General features: G+C 39.7%; 1 long non-coding RNA gene across 1 annotated transcript; it reads right to left on the reverse strand.

Annotated features, from left to right (window-relative positions):
- Window positions 1-10,408: 10,408 nt before the first annotated feature.
- Window positions 10,409-11,031, reverse strand: LOC143601095 (uncharacterized). Its single transcript, XR_013147593.1, has 3 exons — window positions 10,907-11,031; window positions 10,756-10,814; window positions 10,409-10,507 (listed from the first exon to the last, which is right to left on the reverse strand). It is a non-coding gene; the product is annotated as an uncharacterized LOC143601095 (long non-coding RNA).
- Window positions 11,032-17,174: the final 6,143 nt, after the last annotated feature.

The raw sequence follows: 17,174 nt of genomic DNA on the forward strand, positions 1-17,174 counted from the left end.
TGAGGGCTGCGCTCATGGCATCGTCGTATGATGTGTCCGTGAAGACTCGATGCACAACCTACAAGAAAAAATACAAGTATCAAAACCTTTTCTATTTACAAAGAAAAGCGTAAAGATATTATGAAATTATGAATACCTGAGACAACGCTTCTCGAAGAAGCCATTCCTTGGCAACCAGGGCCTCCTGGAGGACAGCTTGAGCTTGGTTACGGGCGCGTTCGGCTTCACTTTTGTTAAGGTTGGCGAGCAACACTTCCTTAGCAGCAGCCTCTTCAACGCCCTTTAGCTTCCGCTCAGTATGGTCAAGCACGCCCCTCTGGTCCAAGATCTCTTGGAGCTTCTTGGCGTCTTCCATAGCCAAGGCATCATGAGCCTGCTGGAGCCTCTCTAGCTTGGCTTTAAGCTCCTCATTCTCAATACGTAGAGGCTCAGCAACAGCTTCAGCCTTGGTGGCCCTCTCAGTTGCGTTCCGTGCAGTTTCCTTAGCCAGCCGAAGCTGTTCGTTAACAGCTTGGGCAGCCTTGGAACGGGCCTCGAGCCGGGCCTGAACTTCAACCTCGAGGGCCTTGAAGGCCTTCTCCTTTTCCGCAGCCACTGCGGCAAGCCTCTTGTTCTCCTCCCGGATGGCCCGCGCCTGAGCCACTTCCAGGCTACGCGCCGTCTTTAACTTGTCGTTTTCACGACAAAGTAACTCGACGTGCGGGTGCATCCGGGCAAGGAGAATCCGCAATTCATTCGACAGCCTACCCTCCTGGTAGCTGGACATGGCTTCCCCCAGCGCACCAGCGGGGGCGGCGTGGCGTGCCCATTCGACGCAGTCTACAGGCGTCCGAAGGGTGGTTCCCCGGCGGATGTTCCACCGCGGAACAAACACCTCATTCGAATCCGACACTGCAAAAACAAAAAGCAGTTAGGAAAAGATGATAAAAAAAAAACATAAGGCCAAATTCACCCTACGCACCTGTAGGGTCGACAACAGGCCGGTAGCCGCCGAACCCATCACCTGAACCTAACGGATATCCATCCAAGAGGTCAGGCAGATGGGAAGGAGGCACAAACGGGCTTGAAGCCCCAAACATACCTGCTGAACCGGCCGGGGGCGAGGTAGTTGCCGGCGCGGGAGGCACGGTCGAAGCCGCTGAGGTAGAAACCAACGGAGGTGAACTCACCAGAGGTGAACTCACAACCGTGGCCGTGGCTGCGGAAGAATCCACAGTAACACTCACCGCCGGCTCAGTGAAGGAATCAGTGAATATGGTACTGACAGCCGGCGGAGATGTCATCACAGTTGGCTCAACTGGATGAGCAACTGAACCAACTGAAGCAGGCGCAGTCGCCTGGGTCATCGCCTCAGGTAGGTTGACCAAGCCTACCGTCATGGGTCCGGAGGTGCTCCTCCCCGCTCCACCCTGGAATGCGGTAGCATCCACGCCTGCACAAAGAAGATATATAAGTATAATGGCGGAAAGCTATGCAGTTAAAGTAAAGGAAGATTATACTTACGGGTTTTCTTGAGCCTAAAGGTTCTGACAGGCGGGGACGAACCCGATGGAGCCGGCCTCTTCACGCCGCTCACCGTCGTCACACTGGGCTGCCCGGAGGTGACAGCCGTCTCAACCTCCGGAACAGTGGTCTCACTACCACCAGGGTTCCCCGCCGCCTCCTCGCTCTGGGTTTCCGAGTCAGACCGGACAACCGGATCGGCGGTGGAGGCAACCTTCGCCTTCCCCTTCCCGCCGGCAGCCTTCTTCTTCCTCACCAATTAAGGACCATCTGCGGATTCCTCATCAGAAGATGACAAAATTAGAGGAATTCCCGCAGAGGTTTGAGCATTGAGAGGGCGAGGGTCAAAAAGTTCTTTACCTGGCCGCCTGACGCTTAGGATCTCGTGGCCTGGCGGGTAGACCTCCACGAACCGATCCGCCGTTTGCTCAAGGATGGGCAACTCGTGCTCATCTAGAGCACGAGTACCCATCCGAGCGGGACCATCACTCTCCCGCGGCTGCAGGAGAGACTGCAAGTCGTTTCCCTCTGAAATAAAAAAAAGAAACAGTTAGAAGAAAAACCTATATCAACAAAGAAGACAGAGCATACCGTAAGGGACAGAGTTCAAACCGTATTCGAGGACGATGGGAATCTGTGACGCCTCCTTCCACACCCGGCTCATCCCGAGCATCACCATCCCGGACTCCGCAAAGCGGTACACCGGAGTCTGGATCCGGGAGATCTTGGCGAACCAATCCGCCTCCTGGTAGTTGGGGGCGTGAAGGGCGGGGAGTGCTCTCCCATTCTTAAACGTCATCGCAAGGGGGACGACGCGAGCGGAGATATAGAAAAACTCCCGCTTCCACGACCGAAGACTGCGCTCGGTAGCGCAGATCTTTAAACCCTTGATCCGATTGACCAAGGTGTACCACCCCTGGATGCACCTCCAGGAGTAGAAGGTCATCAACCGATCAACGTGGGGCTCCACACCCAGAATGAGGCACACCCACTCAAAGTGGCGGATCTTGGCGATCGCCATCGGGTGTACCTCCGTCAAATGCACATCGTGCCTCTCCAAGACACGGTACACAAACTTCGTCAATGGGAACATGATATTCCCATAGACGAAGAATGCAGCGTACACCCCTATCTTGCCCTTGGGGGCATCGTACACCGTCTGGTGTGGCTCCGGAAACTCAGGCTCGAACGGCTCGAGCATTAACTTCCGGAGGACGTACTGATAGAGGTCGGCCGGAAGAGCACACTGGCACTCGCCAGCAGTACTCTTGTCATCCTTGTCCGACGTGGACGACGGATTCTCGGCGTACACGTCAGACTCCTCGGCAGTAGCCTGAACATCATGGGAAGAAGACATTCTGGAAGGATGAAAGGCAACGATTTCAGAGAATATTCGCCGGAAATCGCTTAGAAGGAGAAGATAGAAGTGAAGGTGTGGATTACAAAGGACCCTCTCCCCCTTTATATCCTCATCGCAATGAATGCGATGAATTTAATACGGAGGAGAGAGAAAAGAGCTGGTGCAATGAAACTATGACACGTGGAAAAAGCAAGCTGGCAACAGCTGTTGACGGGACGCGCGCCGTAAAATCCGCACCCACGCGCCCAAAAAATCGCGCCCACGCGCCTGAAAAAGCGTCTGGAATGACCATGTACTGTCACGTCGCCATAACTTCCTGCACGTCCTGACACTGTCAGAAGAAACCGTCGGACGACGTTTCAACAGTTTGGACTGTTCTTATCCTTTCATCAACTCTTCGAATTTCAAAGATTCAAAAAGATTCAAAAGTAAGCGGGAATATACCCCTTACCTTGGCAACCAAGTAACTATAAGACAGGTGCGAGTACAGTGTTAAGGCAAAACCCTTCACATACTTAGCACCTGCAGGAAATTGAAGCCAAGAATACCTCGGCAACCAAGTAACCATAAGACGGGTGCGAGTACAGTGTTAAGGCAAAACCCTTCACATACTTAGGACCTGCAGGGAATTGAAGCCAGGAATACCTTGGAAGTAAAGTAACTATAAGACGAGTGCGGGTACAGTGTCAAGGCGAAACCCTTCACATACCTAGCACTCCGCAAGGAATTGAAACCAAGAAGGATCTTCCGGGCCATGCTTGCGGAAACGGGAATAACATCACCGCATAGCGGGAACGTCGAGAACTAGATTGTTTGAAGCTCCAAGATGGAATTGGTTGTTTAAACATAATTGATCACTATGTTCAAAACTACCAAAACCTCATGGAGAACCTACACAAGTGGAACTCAACGCTCCTGACTTGCGAGGAGGTTACAGACCTACCTACCCGCATCATACCCAAAGATCAAGCAGAAAAGTCGGGAATTTCTGCACGTGACATTAGGACTTCCGCGGGAAGAATCCCCATGGAAAACCTTAAAACTAAACCCTTTTCAAAACCCTTTACTTAAGTCCAAAAGTTCACCTCACTTATTAAATTCATGAGAAGAACATTGGACTGGGGGGACTTGAAGAGGTAGGTCCCAGCAGAGCCCAGTTGGACCCGCAAGACTCACCTTTAAGAGGGACGTCTGCGCAGAAACCAACTGCGTCCGCAGGACCCACCATGCTCAGAGACGTGACGTCCTTACGCGCAGTACGCAAGCTGTTCCCGCAGGAAAAGCCTCCCAATGGTGAAGTACTCTGCCTGTTCCCGCAGCCGCGGATACAAGCCATCAGGGAAGGCTACCTGCGCAGCAAAGCTACACGCACAAGGCACTTAACTCTTAAATAATTCAGTAGTCACCTGAAGAAGGAGTGAGCAAGCCGGGAACACTCCCGCACAAAGCCGGGAGAACTCCCGCCCAAATGAGCCAGTCCGTATGATACTGGAGGATCTTTTGTACTGTACCTGACGAGGTATGGACAAAAGATCTGACCAATGATACGACAGCTCACTGGCAACAGTATGACGAGCAGCACGCTCTTGTACTGTATGTCACTATTAGCCGCTGCCTACTCACCAACCTGTCGGAGGACGTGCATGGCATGGTCTGCAGTTGGTGGAACAGGAATAGTACACAGCCGGCCTGGTCACTATCAGCCGCTGCCTATCCACCAACCACCAGCATGGCATGTGCGTAGCCCACAGTTGGCAGAACAGGAACACTATTCAGCCGGCTGTACCTGCTTGGAAACCTACATTCGGCTATAAATACTCCAACACCTTGGAATGGTATCATCTTATCTCATATCTCATATCTTGATATATTACCTGATATCTGCTCTAGTCATTCTCTTAATATACACTTATATTCAAGAGCAATCTAGTCTGATTCTCACGCCGGAGGGTGGTCACAAGGAGGTACCCCCCCCTTTTCATATCTCATATCTTGATATATTACCTGATATCAGGCCGTTCATAAAAAAAGGATGCATGTGATGTTGGTGTTTTGGAGTTTTGGGATGCAATATCTTTTGGATTTTGGTATTCGTTGTTCCACAAAATCTTCATCACTTTCTTCTATATATACGATTGAAAAGGTTGAAAGCTAGTGGTTGTATTAACATATATTAAATAAATATTAAAAAAATTAATTAGTAATCAAGATTTAGGAACTGTAAAACTATTATGTGGAATAAGATATGTTTTAAATTATGTAATTCCAATTCCGGATACAAGGGCTGGCAATTGGGTACTTGTTAAAGACACAATAAAACATGTTAATTAAAAAAATGTGGTATGCGATTTTTTTATTTTTTTAAATAATTGAAATTAGTGTACTAAACTCCCTCTGTATCCCTTATTGGTACACAAAACTTAAAACTGTTTTATAGTCATGACATATAAAGTAGATAAACAAGTCGTATTCAAGTTTGATATTTGTGTCACGCGCGTCGCCTCTTACCAGTTAAATCTGTTAAGACACGAATTGCCAGCCCTCAATTCCTACTAATTTCATAAACCAAAACCGAGCCTAAGTAGTTATAAAGCCATAACATTGAAAATGAAAAGAAATAGTTGTAACTTACTAGAAGTAAAAGAGTAAGTCTCATTAAATAAGTAAGATATGGCCAAAAATAAATAAATAAAACAAAATAATATGACTTGCTAGAATAAAGATTTGATAACATAATAGTTTTGGTGTAGTTTTATGCATGTTTTAGAGATTTTTTACAAACATATATAACTGAGTCCATAGCTTAGATTTAAGGCCTCTAGTAAGGAATTATGTCCACTGAATTGTTCAATCAGGCCGTTACTCTTTTATTATTATTATAAATTACTTTTTAGCACGCGTGTTACGCGGGTTAGCAGTTTTTTTTTAATATATTCCGATATATTTTTTTATTGATTTGTTATGTTTTGTGATTATGGGGATTTATATTTTTCGTAATGGATAATATAAATGTTGTTTTCATGGGTATATTTATTTATGTTTTTGGTTAGTTTTTAGATTTTGTTTATAATACTGAATGTAATTTTGATTAATGCATCACCTTAAATGGGCACATGGATGTATTAGCTAGTATAATCCATCATATTTTTCTTTAATATATAAATTTTGTGCTTCATAGGGCATCGCACTTACATACAACTTTATCACACTCAGGAACAGTTAAATCCACAACTTTCTTCACCACCTCAAAAAGGTTGTTTCGCATTTTCTATATATTGTTCTATATATAATGTATATATGTGTGAACACGCCGGTGGGCAAAAGTGAAAATGCACTAATTTTGACGTTATTTTACTAATCTCGTGAAAATAACGTTAAAAGTGGCGGAATGTTAATCAGACATCATGTGGTAGAGGTAAGGCTGTCTACATCTTACCCTCCTCAGACCCTGTCATAGTTTGCTATTGGTGGGATATACTGAGTACGATGATGTTCTATGTTCCAAAAACTTCATTGAATGTATTAGTAGCCCTCTAATCCTACAAAAAAAAACAAAGAAAAGAAAAAGGACAAATTAAAATAATCAACCAACAAGTTTCTAACATTGAGTAAAAACATCCTAAAATTTGATGGTGGGTCTTTAACTAAAAAAAAAGTCATTTGATCCTTATCTATCATAACATGCTAACAGACATGCAATTCATGCATCAAAAATTCATAAAACATCACTTAAAATATTCAAGAAAAAAATAGTGTACCTTGTCACCTGATGACATTACCAAAATTTAAACACTTTTCATGTTGACCCGTTTCAAACACTATGACATCCAACCCGGCCTGACCTGCAATTAATACAAAAAAAATAATAAAATGACGAATTTACATACAATGTCAACATAAGCATTGGTTATCATTAAATTCCATCTTTATTATTATGACAAACCAAATTGGTACTGTTAGAACTTAGAAGGGTACCATAGTAATCTTAGTTTCTTAGCTAAACACAAAGATTAAAAAATAAACTCGTATTTTATTATCATAAAATTTTATTATGATATTTAATTAATAACTAGTATTTAGATCCGACGCAATTTTTATTATCATAAAATTTTATTATGATATTTAATTAATAACTAGTATTTAGACCCGCCACTAGAGGTGCACAAATCGGTTTTTTTGAAAAAACCGGTTCGGTTATTAACCGGACCGGTTTTTTTTGTCCAGAAAAAAACCGGTTCGGTTAATAACCGGACCGGTTATTAACCGGTTTTTATTGCTGAAAACTCAAACCGGCCAAACCGGTTTGGACCGGTTTAAAAACCGGTTAGAACCGGTTATTAAACCGGTTTTTTATAACCGGTTTTTAATAACCGGTCTAACCGGTTAACCGGTTTTTTTTTTTTTTTTTTTTTTTTTTTTTTTTTTTTTTTTTCTTTTCTTTAGGGTTTAGGGTTTAGGGTTTCGTTGTTAGCATTCTTTGCTTGGAAGATTAAAAACACATAACTTTCATTTATAGCTTTTACATTAAAAATACAAACATTAAATCGTTATCGCATATTCGTAACTCAAAAATACAAACATTAAAGAATGCTTAGACACGATTACATTAACAAGTTGATGTTTGTTACTCATTTTCTTCGCTACCCGATCCCGAGCTATTCCTTAGGTAATCGTCGTACGCGGCTTCTTCATCGGTCATTGGTTGAATGTGTCCTTGATTGACCTCGTCTTCATACAAGGCCGCCTCATAGTCCATTTCCCCCTCGAGTGAGCGTTGATGTTGTGCCCTGTCTAAAGAGTCCATGTAATCCTTGTAGCAAATCGACATCTCTACAGCTGCTGGAGTGAGTCGAGTCCTCCTAATCGATATAACCCTGCCAGAAACAGAAAAAGCAGACTCCGAAGCTACCGTGGAAGCTTGGACCGTTAGTAAATCTTTGGCCATGGCGGCGAGGATCGGAAACTCATCCTCCTTACCTCTCCACCAAGCCAGCAAATCAAGACTTCTAAATTCATCCGGAGTCATGTGTTTCACAAAGTTGGTACCACCATACCTTCCAAGTTCACTGCTTGGGGTGTTTACCCTTTGACGTTTACCGGCGTCTTCCCAAATCATGTAGTACATCCCCATTTCAAGGTCGGTTTGGGATTGGGATTGGGCAACAGCTCTTAACGAGTCATGAATTTGGGAAGACGACCCGTGTTTTGTAAGGTAAACATCATACATGTTTGCCAATGTGGTGTTGAAATCATTCTTTAAAGTTTGGCTATAATAGGGGTTTTGATCGTCGTTTAACCCTAGCTCATCACAAATTTTTTCTATTAAAGCTTCAACACCACCAACATTGATGCAAGGGTTTAACGCAGCCGCACAGGTCAAAACAGCGGGTAGTTGTTGAAAATATTTTATAAATTTTTCTTTCATTTTTGCACCCATATCAAAATAAGGTGCACCCCTACAATGAATTTCAGTCAACTTTGTGCACATGACAGCAATTTTTGGTAAAGCAATGGGGCTTGTTGGATAGTAAACCCCGGATAAACTAGTTGTGCAAGATTTAAAAATTTGAAGAACCTCCGTAACGATCTCAATCAATAACCAGTTTCTAGGATCGTACGGTGCACATTTACCCCTACTTGACATTATTTGATGAAACGCAACTAGTGATTCTTTTTGTTGGATGGCTTTCTCAAACATATCACAAGTCGAGTTCCATCTTGTTGGACAATCCCAATTGGGCCCCAACCATTGACAATTAGCTTCATCACAAAATTTTTTGTATCTTGAAAATGTTTTATTGTTGCTAAAAACATCTCGTAACATTCTTTTAAAATTGTTTCTTTGCGTTTCGATCACGTTTAACCCATCTTGCACGGCCAAGTTGATAATATGTGCAATGCATCGGCTATGAAAAAACGCTCCATCACAAATAGGTTTATACTTTAATTTTAAATGGCCAACCGCGGCCGTATTGTTGGACGCGTTATCAAACGATATTGAAAAGATTTTATCTTCAATCTTGTATTGTCGAATGACTTTATCCAAGAGTTTAAAAATATTTCTACCCGTGTGCGGGTAATCAAACAATTGAAACGCAACGGTTCGTTTCATCATTTGCCACGACCGGGGGTCAACCCAATGAGCCGTCACACAAATGTATGAGTCGGGCGAACCATTAGGTACCGACCACACATCCGTTGTTAAGTTCACACCAGTTTGTAAGTTTGAAAAGTATGAAATTAGTTCGGATTTAGCGTTTTTCCATGCTTTAAGCATATCTCTTCTAAGGGTCGAACGACTTACGTGTTGGTAGCGTGGTTGAACATACTTTTGCATCATCTCCGTGAATTGAGGGTTGTCGAAGTGGTTGAAAGGAAGTGATTGTTGAATCACAAAGTTGCCAAACTGTTGACGTACCGCTTCAAGGTCGTACGTAAACACCGTTCCTTGATTCGTCATCTCCGGCTGCGAACTACTTCCGGATTCGTCCTTCAAGACCTTGCAAGAGGGCCTTTCTACATGAGCTCTTAAACTGGAGTTTGCTTCTTTGTTATAAAACTTCAAACAATGTTTGCATCTAGCTTTTTGGGTTCCGTTAGACATTTCGCATAGGTCGAAATGTTGCCAAATATCTTGGTTTCGTTTCGTGGGGATGATCCGAACGACGGTTTCTCCCGTGTTCGAGGCACCCATGTTGACCGATGAAGCAGCACTTTGGGAGGCCATGATAATCGACTACGAATTAAGAGTGGTATACTCGAGTATGAAATAAACGACTACGAAAGAAGAGCGTTTGGAGTTATAATCGCGTATGAAATAAACGTTTAGAGCTTTTGGAGTTGTATAATCAAGTGTGATCTAACCAATACCCAACCTAAACTATATATAGATGTTTGTGGGGGTAAAAAAACCAAAAAAACGGCTAAAAAAACGGGCAAAAAAAAAAAAACGGCTATAAAGCCGTTTGGTAACGTTCGAAAACCGGTTTAACCGGTTAACCGGTTATTAAAAAACCGGTTAACCGGTTTTTTTATAACGGCTATAAACCGGTTATTTTAAAAACCGGTTAACCGGTTTTTTAATAACCGGTTATTAAAAAAAACCGGTTTTTTTTATAACCGGTTATAAAACCGGTTTTGGCTCCAAAAAGTATAACCGATACGTAAACCGGTTACGTAAACCGGTCAAACCGGTTTTTAAAAAAACCGGTTTTTAAAAAACCGGTTTTCCGGTTAACCGCCCAAACCGGTTCCGTAACCGGTTTTTTTGAACACCTCTACCCGCCACAATTGCGGCGGGGTTGTGAAGACTTACGTCTTAGCACATTGCACTTGCAAATACATAAAAACAAACCAAAAATGAAATAAGTTCTACTCGAGCTTCATGTTATTCCAAGTTTTTAACAATAATACAACTAAGAATACATCAACACAGTTGTTTTAATTTAACGGCCAAAAACTTTACAAAAGTATATAAGGCCCAAAACCTTTACAAAAGTCAAGTTAATTAGGCATTTGTGATTTGTCTAATTAGAGTGTGGCCACATTTGTCATTAGCAAAAAGAGATTTCCCCGTTTTAATTGGTGCTCTTTTGATGTTTCGGTTCCGGTCCTTCGCAGCCTGCGGTTGTCATAGTCTGCAGCCTGCAATTCTTTTTATAATCAAAAGGAGGAAATAGAAAAGCTAACAGGAGACCAACACAATCAACCTTTTGCTTGAAAGGTAATAAAACTCAAAATGTGTACCAAAATAGGCTCAGGTTCGTTCACACAATGCCTGCAACATGACATAAGGCATGCATTATAACTATTATGAGAACTATAAACGAATAACATATAAAAAGGTAAAAAAATTATTGGTCGAAAGTCGAAAACAAAACCAAATTAATTACCTGTATTTCCTAAACTCAAAAGAATCTAGCGATAGGGTTTCGTCTATCAATGGGAAGACCTGCAACAAACACAAACACAATCAACCTTTTTTTTCTTCAAATTTTGAATCATAAATTACTTCCTACCAATTTGAAACAGAGATTTATTGACCTGTAACATCCCGAGGATCCATAAACCGATCTGAAGAGACGAAATCACAAATATAAGGTCCATCCAAGTCAAAACAATTCCTCCTAACTCTTCAAGAAGCAACACTTGACTGATAATTAAATTTAATAAATAAGAGGTTTACGATGCGAGGAGGATAACTGTTTCTTTTCGTTGCTACTTCGCAACATGAGTATCATCACAATCATAAAAAGAATATTAGACGCAATTAAAAAGTAATCGTAAAGAAGATACAAACAAAACAAAACATATTAAATTGTCAACCCGAGGCTCAGGTCGGTATTATAGCCGCAACATACATTGCTAGGACCTAAACCGAATACCATCATAGCCAAAAACCCATCTGAAGTAACAGAATCATAATAGGTCCAGCTCCGCACCATGGCTGCCACATAAGTTGCCATGCCTATGAGCAAAACATCATGGCAACCATATACGAAAGCCGTTACTTTCATAATGACAACCAAGCCATCTCAGTTGTCATCCCAAGAATGCACATGCTCAAATACACATGCAGAGTCAAAGTCAGTTCTTACAAATTTGTCAAGAAGCTACACTTGAATGATAATGAAATTCATTAAAAATCACAACATATCGGCACAAATTGAAGTTCAATACGTAAAAAGTCACAAATAGTGCAGTTCAACATCGTACGCAGGCGAAGAGAGGCGGTAAGCGGACATCGGACCACCGGTACCTAGGGTTTCCAAGCACAACCCGGCAACAGTAGGTCGACCACATCTTCCGCTCGCCTCCCAACACAACCAGCCACTGAACCCCCGCCGTCAGCACACCACCTAAGGTTTCAAATCGACCCTATTACCATTATCTCCACAAAACCAACTTGTACCATGACGAAACCCTAAATCAGCCGATAGTGGGAGATGCGAGAACGGTATGGTGACGACGGTCACAGTTCGTAGTTGAAGACGCTAATGGTAGACGGCTGCGATGACGTTAACAAAACAAAGACAGAGATGGTGTGGTGATGATGATGAAGTAGATGGCAGTTGCAGAGAAGAGAAATAGGTGTAAAGTAAAAATATGTGGATGCCAAAGAAGGCAACACATATCTACTGTTAAAACACACGTGTAAAGAGAAAGAAGGTTGCAACATTGAAAGCATTATGTACCACCATTTCAACGTTGTTTACAACAAAACAGCGGAAATTACAACCTCCATGGCACGTTTTATGTTGAGAAAGTTGAAAATTAATATATATATAAATTTTGTAAGGACAAACCCACAAACCAACTTGCTAACTTTAAAATGGTACTATAGTAATATTTGTTTAAACGTGTTAGATTGATGCTGGTCAATCTATCTAACTAAACAGGTCGTCCTAACAGTTTAACATGTTTAGTTAAATGGGCTGACTCGTTTAACATTGCCCGATTAACACGGTCGACCCAATAACCCATTTAAGACCCATCCAACAAAATTTGTTTACAACCCACCAACTCGATTAACATATTATACCAGTTTGTACAACCCCAATGACTCGAAAACATTTTGCTTATAACCTGTTTTCACCCGAATAAAAATTGACACTCCATTTAAACGGCTTGAACTCAATCTGTTTACAACCTGTTTTCACACGAACCAAAATGGCTCCACCATTAAAGAAATATATTGTATTATAAACGTTAATGAGACCAGAAAATGAATTCATCAGTTTCCTACTTTGTTATAAATGGTAAAAATAATAATATCGTACCTTGTCATCTAATGACAACACTTTTAAGGAAAGAAATATCATATCTTATCAACTAATGACATTGCCAAAATAAAAACATTTCGAGTCAACCCATTCCGAACACTTTGCCACCCAACCCGACCAGACCTGCAATTCAACAAAAGCATTGGTTATCATAAAATTCAATCTTTATTAGTAGGATAAACCAAATTGGTAGTTTTAGAATATTTGTTTCTTAAATAAAAACAAAGATTTAAAAATGTACTTGTTCATTTGTCAATATAAGCTTTTAGTATCATATAAAATTAGTACTTTTTTGGGACAAACTGACAAATCAACTTCGTAACTTTAGGAGGTTACTATAGTGTTCGTTGCTTTCTAAAGCAGTCACTAAGATGGGATTAAGTTAAGAACTAAAATGCAAATTAAGGGTATAGTAAATTTATGATAACCTTTTATAATGGTTTTCAGAAGAAATGGTACATCTCTTTAGTAAGTTGATTAAATTATTCTAATCACTCTCATTCCTTGCATTGTCTTCAGGATAGTTACTGAAATTAATCACAATGTTTGTAACTTTTTTGTAATAAAGAAAGCAAGAACACATCTAAAGTAGTCAAAAGGCAAAAAAAAAATCATACTTAGATGATATTTGAAAGTTTGATAGATCACTTAGTTTTAGTTTCTTGATATTTGATGAGCTAGCACACTTTGACCTCAAACGCTAGACCATTGATAATTGATTACACTTTTAGTTGCTTCTATAAGCAATGTTTAGATTTAATTTTTTAACGTAATAAAAATAAGATATTTAGCTTTTAAAAATATTTGTTAACTGAAATCTAAGCTTTCTACCAACTCACTGAACTTTAGCATAGTGTGGAAGTTGAATGACCACTTTGCAGGCTGAAGTAGTAAGAAGTTGCATAATAAATATAAAGTTATGAAACAACACACATAGAAATATAAACATATATATACTTACAACTTTTAATTGTCAGGGACAGGGGCAGGCGCCAGCAAAACCATAGTTCACAACCAAAGTATTTACACTGCCCTATGATGATACACATAATTAGTCGAAGTTCAAAGATTATATGTTGTTTCTTTAGCATGGCATTGAGTCCGACTAAGTTGGTTGTAAACTAATAGACGTGCTTTTTGTGCAGTTTTTGAATTACTATTAACTAATGAGTTAATTATGATTTAAATAAACTATAGTAAAACAAAAGCAATCTAAATGTTAAAAGTTGTTTGACTCGTTTGAGATAAAATGTAAAAAACAACCCAAATCCACTTATTCATAGGTAAAAGGTTAAAATTGTCACATTTTGAACATACTTTAGGTTGTTCGTGCATATAGTTCATAATTTGTAGTCTGGTGTGCATATAAAGTCAATCCAACTTGTTTAACTAACAAACTGACTCTCAATTACAAAATACTACAAATAAGATCTTTTAATTATAATTATCAATAAAAGTACCTTTTACGTTATCGGAGTTTCACGAACATAAATGAAAAAAACATGACATTTACGAAATTGAACCAACGAAGACTTGTTGGTGTTTGTTTGGTAAGCTTTTTATTGGACAATGGAACAGTTCACGAACACATAACAAAACGAAATGTTGTTCGTGTTCGTCCGCAAAGAAATGAGATTGGGCATATCCGTTAGCATAAACGTCTTCGTTAACTTTCTAGACAAAAGAAACAAACATATCTAATTAATACTTTATAAACTTCATCTACATATAGGCACCTGTAAACAAACATAACATTCAGTGAACTACCCGTGAACCGTTTAGCGAAAGATTTGTTTATGTTCGTTCATTTAATAAACGATACGAACATGAACAAAAGTTTTAAAGAAAATATAAAATGTTTTTTTTATTTAAAGGATAAAACAATATATTTAAATCATTTTTAAGGAGAAAATTCAAGTATTGTCACTAACATAAAGCTAATGGAAAAGGCTTATGGTTTGAAACACGCGTAGGAGCAGTTTTAATACAATCAAATTTGCTTTAATAGGACGAGTGGATTGCGTACGTCCATCTCTGTGAAAATATAATTCAGTAAATGATGTGTGTCTAATGAATGCTTTTTCTATGGAACTCACAACTAAGCTTTATATTTATAAAACGGAAACTTTTAATGACTCCACACACAACCGGCAAGTGTACCGATCGAAAGTAGTACACACCTAAGAAGTTCGAGTATCGAACACAAGGACATGTGAAAACGCTTATGATCACTAAACCCTAGACAAGACCTTCCTAAATAATATATTTATTTATCTTAATTATTTAAACTAACTAAACTTAACTAATTTAACTTAACTAACGATGAAACTTAACGAAACTAACGATAATAAGAAAACTTAACGACACTAACGAAGCTCGTAACGAATATGGAGAAACGTCTACCTAGGTAAGAAACATATTGACGGTCTAACAAGTTAATGGATTGAATGATCTCACGACACCGGTACCTAATGATGACAAAACTAAGGTTCGCTCAAGAAAGCTAGATCACCTCTCGGTTTCACTAACAAACCCTCACTTAAGCTTAATTAATTTTAAGAACAAACCGGGAAACGAATGCTAAGGTGTTCTAATGCCGACTCTCCTCTCGGACTCACCGACACACGACCCTAATGGAAACGAATACTACGTAACCAAGGATAGAGGAACAATTTGGTTTAAGTTGAACTAGAGCAACTAATCGCTCACAACCCAAACCCAACAAGAACCGAACCCGCTATCGCGCGATCCTAATCCTAACAAGTAAAAGCTATGAGATGACTTTACTTCCTATCACCTCTCGGTCTCTAAGAAGATGCTTAACCGCTGAATTATGTCAATCAATAATCTCAACAAAACCCTACGGTTGTACCTACCGCAAAACTCTAAACACAAAGTAAAGAATTGAACATGCAACTATCAATCAAAACCAATTCAATTAATCGAAGCACGAGATTATGTGATAAAATCAATAAACTAACAGCCACTAAACACAACCTAATTCATCATTAAACCAAACTTTCAATAGCAATTCAAGTCATATTGCTCAAACAATCCAATAAACTCATCAAAACCGAACAATAATCATCTAACCTAGGTAGAACAAAGAGGTTTAGCCAATCATAATCAATATAAATCTGATTACAATAGGTTTGAATGATTAAAAACCAAAAACGAACTCACAAACGTTAAAATAGTTTAAACCGACAAACGAAGGGTAAAAGATAGACTCGTAAGCTTGTACTCCTTGGTTTCTCCTCTGGAGTAGGTGTGGTGGCTGGAAATATTATGTTCAATTCGTAGATAGGGTATTAGCCCTTTATATATATATGTTTAAACACCTCCTTCCTAATATAAAATAGGTTAAAAGAAGCCCATAAGGCCCACTAGAAGACAAAATAGACGGGGTAGCTGATTCTTTCTTCATTAAACTCGTTTTTTTTTGCTCTATTCAACATGGGACCTATCATATACACAAACATTTAATTTCATGCAAGAACAAGTTAGATTCGTTAACGGTTTACGCACAAAACAAAACAAAAACGGAATAAAACGCTTTGTGTTTTGCAACACATTAGTAAACAATTTATATTTTCAAACTAAAAGATTGGGGGATTTATTTTGGTGTTTGTTTTTAATAGTTTTGTTATTTTATTTCTTGTAGTGACTTGTTTTATTACGTTCTGATTTAGTTTAATTAGTTTGTAATGTTCATTATATTTTAATGTTTGAGCTATTTCAATTGTAAAAGGTAGTTTTCTATAGTTTTAACAAACCAACATAAACCAACACGAACACATCCATTTTAAATGAACAAACATTAACGCATATATATATATATATATATATATATATATATATATATATATATCTTTTGAAATGTTTATATCATTTTTGTCCTTAATCGTATGTTTTATCATTTGTTTATTAACATAAAGGATTTTGGTGTCACGTAATGAGTTGGAATTAGGAATTATCAAATTCGGTACTGATACCGATTGGAAACCGTCGGTACGGAATCGGTACAAAAGTTTTTAGGTTTCGGGATCGGTACGATACCGGTATTTCCCGAATTTTTACCTTCGGTACCGGTACCGAACCGAATATTTCGGTACCGGTACCAAGAATTTGCGATTTTCGGGATCGGTATTTTTGGTACCGGTACGGTACCGAGCTCACCCGTAGTTGGAAGAGGTGGCAATCATTCCTGAGGTCTTACTCGAGGTTAAAACTTAGAATAAGCCCCTTCATGCACTGCACGAAAGCTCAGTGCCCATCAACCCCTTAAAACTTGGAATAAGCCAAGTTAAAGCACGTTACGCACTTAATCAGATTGTTTATCAGCTGTTCTGCACGTTTCAACGTGTTACATAGCACGCTTTCAGCACGTTTCACCAGCTTCGACACGTTAAAAATCACACCTTCATTTCTCAAGTTGGATCTTTATAGAGAACTTCAAATCGATTTTCAATGGCTTATAAACTAAATCGCAATTTTCATTACACATCAAATTATACCTTATAAATCAG

Source organism: Bidens hawaiensis, unplaced genomic scaffold (assembly GCF_021521415.1).
Source record: "Bidens hawaiensis isolate Kalapana, Puna unplaced genomic scaffold, B.hawaiensis_p1.1 tig00055517_1, whole genome shotgun sequence".
NCBI lineage: Eukaryota > Viridiplantae > Streptophyta > Magnoliopsida > Asterales > Asteraceae > Bidens > Bidens hawaiensis.